The sequence below is a fragment of the Diachasma alloeum genome, unplaced genomic scaffold (assembly GCF_001412515.2).
Source record: "Diachasma alloeum isolate Michigan unplaced genomic scaffold, Dall2.0 Dall_scaffold_00184, whole genome shotgun sequence".
In the NCBI taxonomy this organism is placed as follows: domain Eukaryota; kingdom Metazoa; phylum Arthropoda; class Insecta; order Hymenoptera; family Braconidae; genus Diachasma; species Diachasma alloeum.
In genome coordinates this window covers 438,786-451,062 of record NW_021680350.1, presented here as the reverse complement: position 1 = coordinate 451,062, position 12,277 = coordinate 438,786, and positions in this window count along the sequence as shown.

Genomic DNA, 12,277 nt, shown 5'->3' with positions numbered 1-12,277 from the left:
TCTTTGCTCTTGTCTCAGTCTCGAAATACGCAATATTGATTCCTCTCGTGATGACTCCGAAGTAATTTATCTCATCTCGGTTTCCAGCTTTTTGCGTTTTTATATGTAGAGAATCGAGACGAGACAACCAGCGACAAAAACGAATATTTTATGTTACATCATAACACCTGTGAAGGTTTGAGGCCGCGTTCACATGCTGGCGACAAGCGGCGCCAGCACCTTACGGGCGCCGTTGTCGCTGGTATGTGCCCGCGCCGACGGTTACAGGTAGGCGGCAAATGGTGGCAGCACCTCTCAAGTACCTCTCGCGCGGGGTGTGCGCGCGCCGACGGACGCTATGGCGTCAGTTAGCAAAAACCGACACTGAAGCGTGTATCAAGCTCCAACAAAAATCCAAATCTTATCAAGTCATCACGACTTTAAACTAAACGAACCCAACGGGTTCAACAACTTCAACTAACGAACAACGAATCTAGTGCACTAGTGAACCAAATTTCAATAGTAAGTGGCATTGAATTAACGATCGAACGAACGATTAATCAACGGCACGATTTCGTGTCTCCACGTGGCACAGAAGCCACGCTTCCAAGGACGCAATTAACGATTGCGCCAACTAACTCCCAAATTAGCCTGCGTTATTAGAGTTTTAGTGTAGGTTAAATATTTATATGTGTGGACACGTGCTAGCCGTTGTCGTAAACAGTTAAATAACGAACAAATACATTGTGTTGTATGTATGTGTGTGTGTGAATCCTCGTGTGACACCGCCATTCGCAGTGAATCCTCCAACTCAATGTACTGACAATAAATCTGGGTTTTTTATGCCGAAAGGCTTTTTCCCATTAAACTGTGTTCTTTTTTTTCTTTCGTTCTATAATTTAATGCAGCTATCATACAACCTAGGGTATGATAGCCTTCAACGTCAATTCATTTTATATTAAAAAACCCGAAAAACTTGAGGCCGAGATGAGATAAATAGACTCGGAGTCATATTTATGATTCGATTCAATTTAATCCTCCATTACAATTATAACATTGAGTTTGAGAATTAAAACTGTCATTTACATTCCGATGATCGCCCAACATGAAAACTAGAATTTCGCTAATTTCTATGATGAATAAGAAATTCTAGGAACGATTTGAATTTGATTGAAATTCACGGCGATCAAAAATTCAATCCAACCGTGTAATTGCTCCAAAATCATGATGGCGTATGACCCAATGTTGATTATTTCTCCACGGTTAGAAGCCAAGTCAATAAAATCAAGTGATATAGTTGATATGAACGAGGCAAGCCGCATTCACTCGGCTGGAACGTGTAAGACGAAATGGACGCGATTCATGACCGACGTGTTCGTCGTTAAGCGAGAATGAAGGAAGGCAATGGGGGCTGTGACGTGGCACAATAGATCAGCGTCGTTCGGTGTTTCACGCGTCGGAAGGCCGACGGATCCAGCGTTGCTTCGTACATCAGCCGCTTCAACCCTCTGTTTCTCTTCCCGTAATCGCAATCGTGACAGATGTGAGGGTATCGTGATTTCAAGTGTCGATAGAAATGATTCATTTCGGATCTTTATTATCAATGATTAATAACATTATATTATGATTTTGTGTTTGCAACGCGGAAATATGACAGATAGAGCAAAGAATATTAGGGTTGGGTAGGGCAAAACGGACCTCTAGGGCAAACCAGACCACTGACAGAAAATTGGTATTTTTTTTTTCTTTCCTTCAAATCAGGAACACTGAATGTGTTGAATTAAAAATGAGTTTTAGGATCGGAACCATCACAGGAGGTTTATAGACAAGAAGTGTCGTTGAACCGCAATTTGATCAGATTTGTTAATCACCTCAAACCACAGATGACTTTGAATTTTTGTTTTTGCTTCCATTCGGACGCAAAAACTATAAAAAACATTAAAAAATTATGAATTTTTTGTCAGTGGTCCGTTTCGCCCTACCCTCCCTTACTTGTGGGGAAAAAAAATGCAGCATATGTTGCTAAAGAGACAAAATGCATTGATTCGGCCATCTCATCTTATTATCTATTCAGCTAAACTTAAAAAATTCTGTCTGAAGTTTCTAGAACACTTCTTGCAAATTTTCATTGTGACAGTTCTACTAACATTTCCCAGAGTTTTGTCATATAAAATATACAATTTGATGAAAACGTCAATGGAAACTGAAATTTAGTAATTAAATTAAGGCAGTGGCTATTCGCACTCCTGCGTGAAGCATTCCGGTACACTCCGTACCGTATTCTGCCTAAATCACTCGCATCTATATAAGTGCTGCGTGAACCACTGCCCTCTGGCGTGAATCACTTCGAAGAGAAAATTTTCTGCGTGAACTACTCCACAAATATTCTGCGTGATTCACTCACATCTATGCAAATGTTACATGAATCTCTCCACTCACTCTTACGTAAATCACTCCGAAGAGAAAATTTTCTGGGTGAGCCACTCCACTCACTCTTGCGTGAATCACGCCGAAGAGAAAATATTCTGCGTGAACCACTCCACTCACTCCTGCGTGAATCAGTTAAACTACATTCCCTGGTTCCCTGCGGGTCTCACTCACTGCACTATCTACATGCCCAATGAACTACTCCGTGCCTGCGTGAATCACTCACCATGGACTGAAACCCCATGGAGTGTACGGAGTGTACGGAGTGTACGGAGTGTACCGAAGTGATTCACGCAGGAGTGGGAATAGCCACTGTCTTAAATTAAATAAGTTAAACTAAATTAGTAGTTTGGTACCAAATACTAATATTCTTATTGAAAATTCAAATAAGACGGAAGACGGAGAATTCCTGGCTTTCTGCTGTTTAACAATTTAGAATCCCCTCTAATTTCCAGGGAAATTCGAAATTCCGTGATTATTTCCTCCTTGACTCGAATTCAATGCTACCATCTTCAAAATTACAACTGCTACTCTTCATAAAATTAACAATTTCTAACAGTGTATCGTGGCAATGAGTCCAGTTAAGAGAGATAAATCTAAGTCTATAATGAGTTGTGGAAATGACGAAATGTTCGGTAGAAGATTGTCATATGCTATATCAATATTCTTTCCATATGAAGATGAGAATTCACATTTTTTTAAAATCCGCGTTATACGTGAATCTGTCAGACTCGTCGCTCTACGTAATCTAATTATGTGGATCACCGCATACGTTCTTATTTGGAACATGTACGTTGTGGGCTCCGGTCTCTTATCATGCGATTCCTAAGTAATTCCTGTCATTTATAGTTTGTGGTTTTTGAGTGTTATCAAATTAATAATTTCGATGAATATATTATTATTAACTTCCCGGGCAGAGAAGTTATTGTAATGCCCCCGAAAATGAAAAATCGATTTTCCATGATATCTCCACGTTTCAAGGTGTTTCTAATGTTCCTCGATAGTTTTTAACAAAATGTCTGGGGGTGCGTGTGTGTGTGTGTGTGTGTTTGTGTGTTACTTTGTACGTATGTGGTCAAAATTTTGGTCAACGATTTCTCGTGAACGAATGGTCCGATTTAACTTTTTTTTTCTCCAATCGATACGTCTTCATGTAACTTAGACCTGATTAGATTTTGGAGTGATTTGCTCTAGTAGTTCTTCCAAATTTTCCTGGAGAAATGTTTGAAAATGGCTAAGATAAGTATTTCTCCTGTATAAATGACGTGATTGGCATTGTCAACATCAGGATATCACTAAAGTCAATCACTCCAGTGATTTATCTAGGATTTTCTGAAACTCCAGTGATTTTTCCAGTGGTTTTTCCAAAATTCCCTGGAGAAAAGTTTGAAAATCGCTCAGACAAGGGTTTCTCATGAATAAATAAACAGAGTATTGAGAGTTGACAAGGATTCTTTTAGTCAAAATGGGAGGAAAAATAATATCGGGAAGTTGTTGGTGCGACCCGTCCGACGGGTCAGAGCCACATGAATACATCCGCTACCAACCCACCCGCAATGGGAGCGAGCGCAGCGAGCGACCAACAGCCCAATCCATTAGTTTTTATTCATATTTCTTTCCTAGTACCATTACGGTTTTATAGGCCACCCATTCGTCTGCCTTGTCTCTCCCACTTCTCTCTTCTGATTTTTTCTATGTTACCATGGGCCGTCTTACTATTAACTGTACCCCATTCGGGCTGGACTGCACGGGAAACCATGGAAAACTCCAGTCGTACAGCCGGCCGATTGTGCAGAGCCCTTCTGTCACACTGACTAGAGGGGCACATTAGGCCACTACAACGTGCCTACCTTCCGAAATTGTTGGGCGAAGATGTTCCTAAACGGTCACCCATCCAAGTACTAACCGCGCTAAACGCAACTACACTGGATGTCCGCCGGAGGAACACCTAACTCACCCAACCATTATGGTCGGTTATTTTGATGAATATAAGATGTGCTCTTATAATCTTCCTCACCCTCCATAGGACGAGGAATAGTATTTTTCCGTGTGGCGTTGGCGTCCAAGCCGAAGGCGAGGACTGGCCAACCACACGAGTAAAAAAACCCCATGGCAACAGCCCGGGACGAGATTTTTTTGTAGTGATTTTCAAGTTTTCGAGTTTGGGAAGTATGCAATACCAATTCCCAGACGAGAACGCGTGAGAAGCAGTACAGTAACATATTAATTATAATTTGTATATCACCGACGGCGGTGGCTGAGTGGTTAGAGTGTGGGATTGGCATACGGGAGACCCGGGTTCGATTCCCGGCTGGGGGGGGGGCAAAATTTGTAACACTCTAAATCTCACGGTTTCATTGTCGAGCGGGAGTCTCCCAAGAGACGACTGTACCTGGGCAGGTTTTTCCCTCAAATGAGGTTTTCCCTTGTCCTTCGGCGAATGCGTTACAGGGGGTTGGGGGGTGGGAAGGGAACAAATCGTAAAGACTCGAAAGGGTATACGAGAAGAAAAAAAAATTATAATTTGTATATCACTCCATTTTTTAAAAGTGATACTTCCTTAAAAAATTACAAGGGGTGCTGGTGAAAGATTCAGTCCTCACCAGCTCTTAGCCTCGAAATTGGCGTTTTTCAGGTCCTGTTACACGAAAAATATATGATTGGTTAGCTTAGATCCTCAATATTGGAAGACGGATTTCCAATCTTAAATTTCTGGACATTCCGATCGTAATTGAAGATCGATCTTTTTAGAATGTAGTCGTAGCGTATCGACCATATACAAAATATAGCGTTTTTTGCTGCTCACACGGGCAGTCATGAATTACCTTCCATCGGTACATCTCATTGATTGCCTTTGGCAGACACAGATTCTGATTTTTATCACTGAAAATTGATGATAAATTCCTAACAATGTGGTACCTGAAAATCAGTGACATTACTCTGAAAATTAGTAATAGTGATCCTAGAAATTGGCGCGACAATAAATGAATTTCAGAATTTTACATTCACTGAATTTCACACTAGCGAATCCCTGAAAATTAGTGACATGTCCTTGACAATTGACTTTTTTTGCTGTGAAGGAGCTACCGTCTCCACTATCACCGAATTGTGTTCATTAAATAAAATGAAAGCGAGACAAGCTACGTGTAAAGTATCCTCGGTCCCATCGATCGGCCACATGCTTCCCATTAATGTGCATGTTTTTTGTTCAAGTTAATATTAATAAAGTTACGCGTCTAGCAACAGGTTCCTATCCTCTTTTTCACATTTCACATTATCTCCAAATCCTAAGTGTGAGAATTACGTTTCGAAGTTGATAGCAATGCCATCCAATCTCATCCGTGAAAGAGAAGAAAGCAAGAGGGTATTACTCTTCTACTCTCCTCTTTTTACTCTACTTATTTTGTTATCATACTTATTTTCTTATAGTCTTTATTCATATGTATACCCTATCGGGTCTGTACATTTTGCTTTCTTCCCTTCTACACGGAGAAAAAAATTCCAGAATTTTTCTGGAGAAATTCAGGCAAAAATTATCGCGCCGTCTAGAAAGTGGGTTCAATCGTCTAACACGAGAAAAATTCCGGTGCTGCATAGTAAAAATTCCGGTACCGCACAATAAAAGCTTGACCCCTGTTTTCTATTACATGATAAATTCCATTCAATAGTTAAAAATGAGTGAATATTGTCATTCAGCATATCATCATATTAATTTTGTTTTAACCTCTCCTCCATATTCTCTCTTCCATATTAAAAGCGAACAGGCCAATATATCTCTACAGCATTATACACCTCATGAAGAGAAAATAACGGACACTTATTTTATTTCTTAACCATTTTATTACAACACTAATTAATGTTTCACTGAATTAATATTATGAAAAACATTAACCTGGGGTTTCAGTGAAGAGGTATGTGAGAGAGAAGGCCAGAGGAGGCGACGAAATAAATCATTTGGTCACGTTGAGTTGATATTCATGGTTGCGCAGGGGGGACGAAGACTGCCGAAATCTTACGAATACGCGATCGGGTCCTAGGATTCTGGTAAAGCACCGGAAAAATTTGCCAGCCAGTGTCAGAATTTTTCTCGTATTTCTCATAAAAATTCACTGTCTCTTCGATTTTACCGTGCCGCACAAGAATTTTTCCCCACATTTATCTCAAAAAATGACTTGTGCAACAGTACTTTTTCCTACTCTTTGCGGTACATTTCGCCTGGAAAGACCATTTGAATCCACTTTACTGTGCGAGCACGGTAATTTTTATCGTACTTTTGTCTCAGTGCATAGTGATAATAATATTGAATATAAAAAAATACATGAATGCCATATGCGCCAGTATAATACACAATCCGTTACCCCAGTCTTTAGCCTGTTTTGTGCACCAGATCCAGGGCCTTGCAAAACGTCGGTTAAACCGTATACCCGCGAAGCCACCACCATCGCCATCAGCACGGTTATCAGAAAATAATCGAAGGCCGCACCGTTTCGAAAACGACTCCATGGGATACATGATTATAATGCACATAACATAAAATTCACCAGTAGAATGTTCAGAGATTTGTAGAACTCAGTGTAGCCTCTCCTTGAAAAATCTCATTGTCTACGAAAAAGCTCATCTTCCTTTTGGCAGAAAACTGCTTAATCCATAGATATTCGGTGAATTAACATGCATTTTACAATAAGCTCAACCCATTTTACTCCTTGACTACTGAGCGAAGAAAATCGCGCATCGCAAACTCGGCAAAGTGCCGATTATTCAAGTAAGTCACAAAAAATTTCAAAGTAGAAACGCGGAAGGAGATATTCTGAACGGGGGAGGCAAAAAATACAGAACACGCTCTACACATTTCTGTGTACCAAAATCATAAGAAAGGAAAGGGATCCCGAGCAACTTATCACTTCCCCTTAATCCGGATCAGAGACGCTCGACAGCAAGGCGAATGTTTGGGCTTTGTTTGGGCTTCCACGTTAAATATTCCGAAGAAATTGCTGCCAGGGTGTAAATCAGCGGGAGATACACAGAACTTTTTTCTATTTTTCCAGACATCCCCTTCAGAATTCTTAGGCGAATTTATTTGTGAAAACCCTTCAAGATTTTTTTAAATTCTATTTCACTAGAATCAATGTATGCCTTGACCATGTAAACATGTCTTCATCTTCTTTTCATGTTGGAAAATAGCCGCTAACTTATTTTCGTTTCGAACATTTTTTCCATCCATTTGCTGCAATACCGAAAGTCAACTTGATTTTCTATTATATTCCTCGTATGGAGATATTAGATTGAAAGACATGGAACAAAATAATCCTGAACAAAAGTATCATGTTTATGTTTCATAGTTTTTGAATGATAAAAATATAAATTTCAAATGCGAAAATTGTCTCTCATTCCGAACTTTGAATGATAGATTAGAATTGAAGAAACAATGGAGGATTGGAATTTCGAATGATAACCTAATATATATGAACGGTTATTATTCTTGTGTCCATGCTTAAAACGTTGACATGGGAAAGTTAGAATTCAATTCTCGTTAGTTGCAGGAGAAGCATTCCCCTTATAATCAATATTCTATTGACGCGGTTGACTCTTGAGTCCGGCAATTCTCTGTCAGAGAACGGAAATAATATCAAATAACCATAGAGAGAATACATCTGCTGATGCACATCCAATTCCTCGTATGAATTTTCAATGTAAGTAATTCAGTAGTAAAGGGGTAATTGGCAACTGAATGATTTTTCTTAAAATTCAGAAGGGATACAGAAACACTCGATAATGAGAATCTATAAGTAGATACTTACTCATAAAACAAGGGTATTTCATTTTTTCACACACCTGCACGGAAAGTTCGTACTTTGCTTCCTGATGAGCGGGAGGAAAGTGAGTATTTCCCGCTCTCTGGTGGGAAGTGCTCACTGTCCTCCCGCTCATCAAAGAGCAAAATACAAACATTCCTTTGCAGGCGTGTTAAAAAATAGCATGTACACCTCGGACGGGAAAACATGACTTTCCATCCTTGATGCACAATATACTATTTATTTTTAAAACAAGTGTGACGGCACTAACCCACGTGAATCTCAAAACTTAAAATATAACCGTAGACTTATCCATAACTCGATGCGAAACTCAAAACAGCCGGAGTGTTGTCACCTTCGGCCTCTGCTCCTCGATGTCCCCACGAAAATCCTCGAAAACCGAATAAACGAAATAAACGGGAAAACGAGAAAAATGTTGTCGGGCGCCAGCTGACTTTTGTTCCAGCGGTGTCAACGAACCGCATTAAAAAGAACCATACGAAAACTTAGCCATAATTGGGGAGATCAAGGGAGAGGTTGCGGAATTAGCTCGACTAGCTCGGAGGTATTCGGAGAGCGGGGTAGGATCGGTCGCTTGGTCTTAGGAAGGATGTCGCGAATTTACCAAAAGATACAGAAAAATCGAAAGGAAGAACCAGAAAGTTAATTAAATAGGGGATGAGAGAATTACTTTTAAATTTACTCCGTGATTTATTCAATTTCTCAATAATACTTCAACTCCAATAGAATTTCTATTCTTCATAAATAAAATAAATGAATTTTAATTAAATTTAACAAAATTAAGTTCGATTAAATTCCCGAGAGTGAGAGTACGTGAATTGACCTTGAGAGAGAGGTTATCGCGAAGGGAATAGGGGGTCCGAAGAGTCCAGGCCAACGATCTCTCCGCATCGTCCAGAAACTGGAGTGCTGGAGGATCTGAAGGCGGCGTTAATTCCAAAGCGATGATCTCGGCGAATCAATATTTTCTTTGAGGGATTACAAATATCCTCCCAAAGTTTCAAAACGTTGAACCACGTAGATTGTTGAGGAGAAAATATGAAAAACGTGTCATTAACACTCAGTCTTATGGCACCACTTTTTCAAAAATCACAAAAAAAAATTGACAATAGAATAAAAATCCAAATGCTTCACGAATAGAACCGCATATATTTCAGGAATATATCCCCACAATTTCATTAGCCGTCACCACAGGGATTATTTGTAATTATTGAAAATGTATGGCATAGTTTGGGATTTTAGTTACGTTAGAGTAAACTGATGGCTGAACATGGCAACGGTGAGGGAGGTTAGTATGCGCGCGACGGAGGCCATCGTGTGAACTCAGCCGAAGCATATACTATAGATTCTATAGTACCTCAGGTGAGAATTACATAGGCTGACGATGAGAACAAGCCTGTATGAGCCCAGGGTTGGCGAGGCTCAGTCATTCGGAATGGAATAGGCTTGGTTTCATCGTTCACTTGAGCTTCAAATGACGATGATTAAAGGGGCCATTGGCGAGGCTCAATTCAGGCCTAGTCCAGGCTTTCAGTATTCAGGCTCAGTACGTCAAGGCTTATTCAGGGCTCAGCAAGGCCTCGAAAATTAAAGTTACTTTCGATTAATTTCCTCAATTTTTATATCAATACTCATTAGCTAATGATGGTGAAAATATTATCATCATCTACAAACATAGCTACAATTTTCCGCCAAGTTATCTAAGCTACCCCCACACCAGGTCTAGAGCAGCCCTTTGTGCATGAGGCTACATAATTATTATTATCCTTATCTGTAATTAATTAATCAATCGATTCTGAACTCATAAATCCATCGGACCTATCATTTATTCAAGTTCAGGAAGTTTAATTAGGATATCAACAAAATAACACTAACACAAGTTGAATTTTTATACCCGAAAAAAATGTATCATCCTAAGAAGTCGCAGGTGGATAGCGCTTGTCTACGGATCAGAAGGACCCCGGATCGAACCCCAGCAGAGGAGCAAATTTTTAAATGTTTGATTTCATTGTATTTCAATTTCCAGGTGCGCGGTAATAATCCAGGACGAATAATTAATAGAAACTAATGATGATAATAATTTTTTTCCCATCCATTGTTAATTAACCGACAATCACAATCACCAACAACACTTAGCAACAGTGATGTACGGTCCGACCGCACTCTCTTTCATAGGTTACTCTAAATTCATAAAAGGGATTATGAAGCAATAAGAAATTGTTTATACAAATATCTGTAAACAACACTCCAGTTTATTTAGCCGAAGCTCGATTGAGCCTTCAAAATGTGGTAATTCAAGGCTTGAATCAAGCCTTGGCACCGAGCCTCGTTCAAGCCTTGCGGACTAAGCATGAAACGAGGTTATCATTTTAGGGCTGAAGGAGGATTGATCCAAGGCTGAGCCCCAGCCCTGATTGAGCATTCGGAAAAAATTCGGATAAACAATATTTTGGAATACAAATTATTTGAAATTGGTTAATCATGAATAAGAAATATAAAGAAACCTAAACGACGAAATTTCAATACACCCATGAACTTTTCATCATTTCATTTTTTTTTTTTCAAAGGATGCAGCGGAGTGTCGGAATCTTTGATATTTCCTCCCACTTCATAGCCCCAACATTTACTGCCGAAGTTCCTTAAGGGTATTATGGCGGGGTCCATGGCTGGAAAAAAAAAAAGCAGAGAATTCAATGAAAATTGCTGAACAGATTATTCGATCCATTTGAAAGCCGTGTGCAAAATGTCAAGATCCCTACTTAAACAATAATAATGGGAATAATTTTTGAAGTTGCTACTTATACACGCAGTTGAATGGGGCATCGGTTTTTTTGTAAATTTCCTACGTTATCGATAGATCAATAACGTAGGAAAAGCTCTAAAATTACCGATGCCCCATTCAACCGCGTGTAAAAGTAGCAACTTCAAAAATTAGTATTCACTTTCTTCGCGCTCATCAGAAAGCAAAATACAAACTTTTCTCTACAGGCGTGTTCAAAAATAGCATGTACAATATACTATAGAACCAGTAGAGACATGAATACTTGCTACAGTTGTCTTCCGATTTCCAATCGACTCAGTAAATACGTAAGCCCCATCTTTTGCATCTGCAAATTTCAGAATGAAATTTGCCATTTTACGGTTATACCATATGTGGCATTCCCGAATAATCTCATCATCTCGTTATGATAGAAAATAGAAGAAGGAGGAGAGAAAAATTGTGAAAAAATATACAGTCTCAAGTGTTGCCACTTGAAACTTGAAACTTGGTAAAGGTATTGAAATTCATTTCCCGAATGCGGTTATATTTCTGCACAAGGTTGTCGAGGAGGTACCAATCGGAGGAGTGCCTTTCACTGCACGGTTTACCATCATAGTAGCCTCGAAATTTCAATACAGCCATTCAGATGAATGGATTCAAAGCTAAAAATCACACTAATTGGGTTTCCAAACGTAGGAATTACAGCGAACACGGTAAACAAAAAATTAAAAGTTCAGTTGGGTATTTCCATATCAATTAATAAAAAACTGCAAAGAGAATTATTAATTGCACTACGCATCATAATCGTTACTAGGATAGGATGCATATGTGTACCCTACGGGCACTATCGCCATATTATGTTCATATGCTCCAAGTGAATGTTCTCTATCCAGACAGTAAACGATTTTATTGTTTAAATTCGATTATTTTTCTAACACAAATATCGGAAATATAATTGGCCCATCCGATATCACGTGGTACAAGCTAGAGGGTTTTCAACTGATAATTTTTTGATAATTTTCTCTGGTAGTTGCTATATAAAAAACAAAACATCATGCAGTCGAATTAACCCTTCGTCAAACTGACAGATTGAATTCAATTGTGCGGTTGTGTTAATTATACAATTTTCGTTTCTCAATTGTGAGTTTCGTCTCATGGTCCAATTATATTGCCCGACATTTGGATTGGAAAAATAATCCCCCGAATATCACACAAGTTTCAAAATTAATCGTCCATTTTCCTCAAGGTTCCCTGCATACAAACGAAGTCGTCAAGTTTTTCAGGAAAAATCACCCAT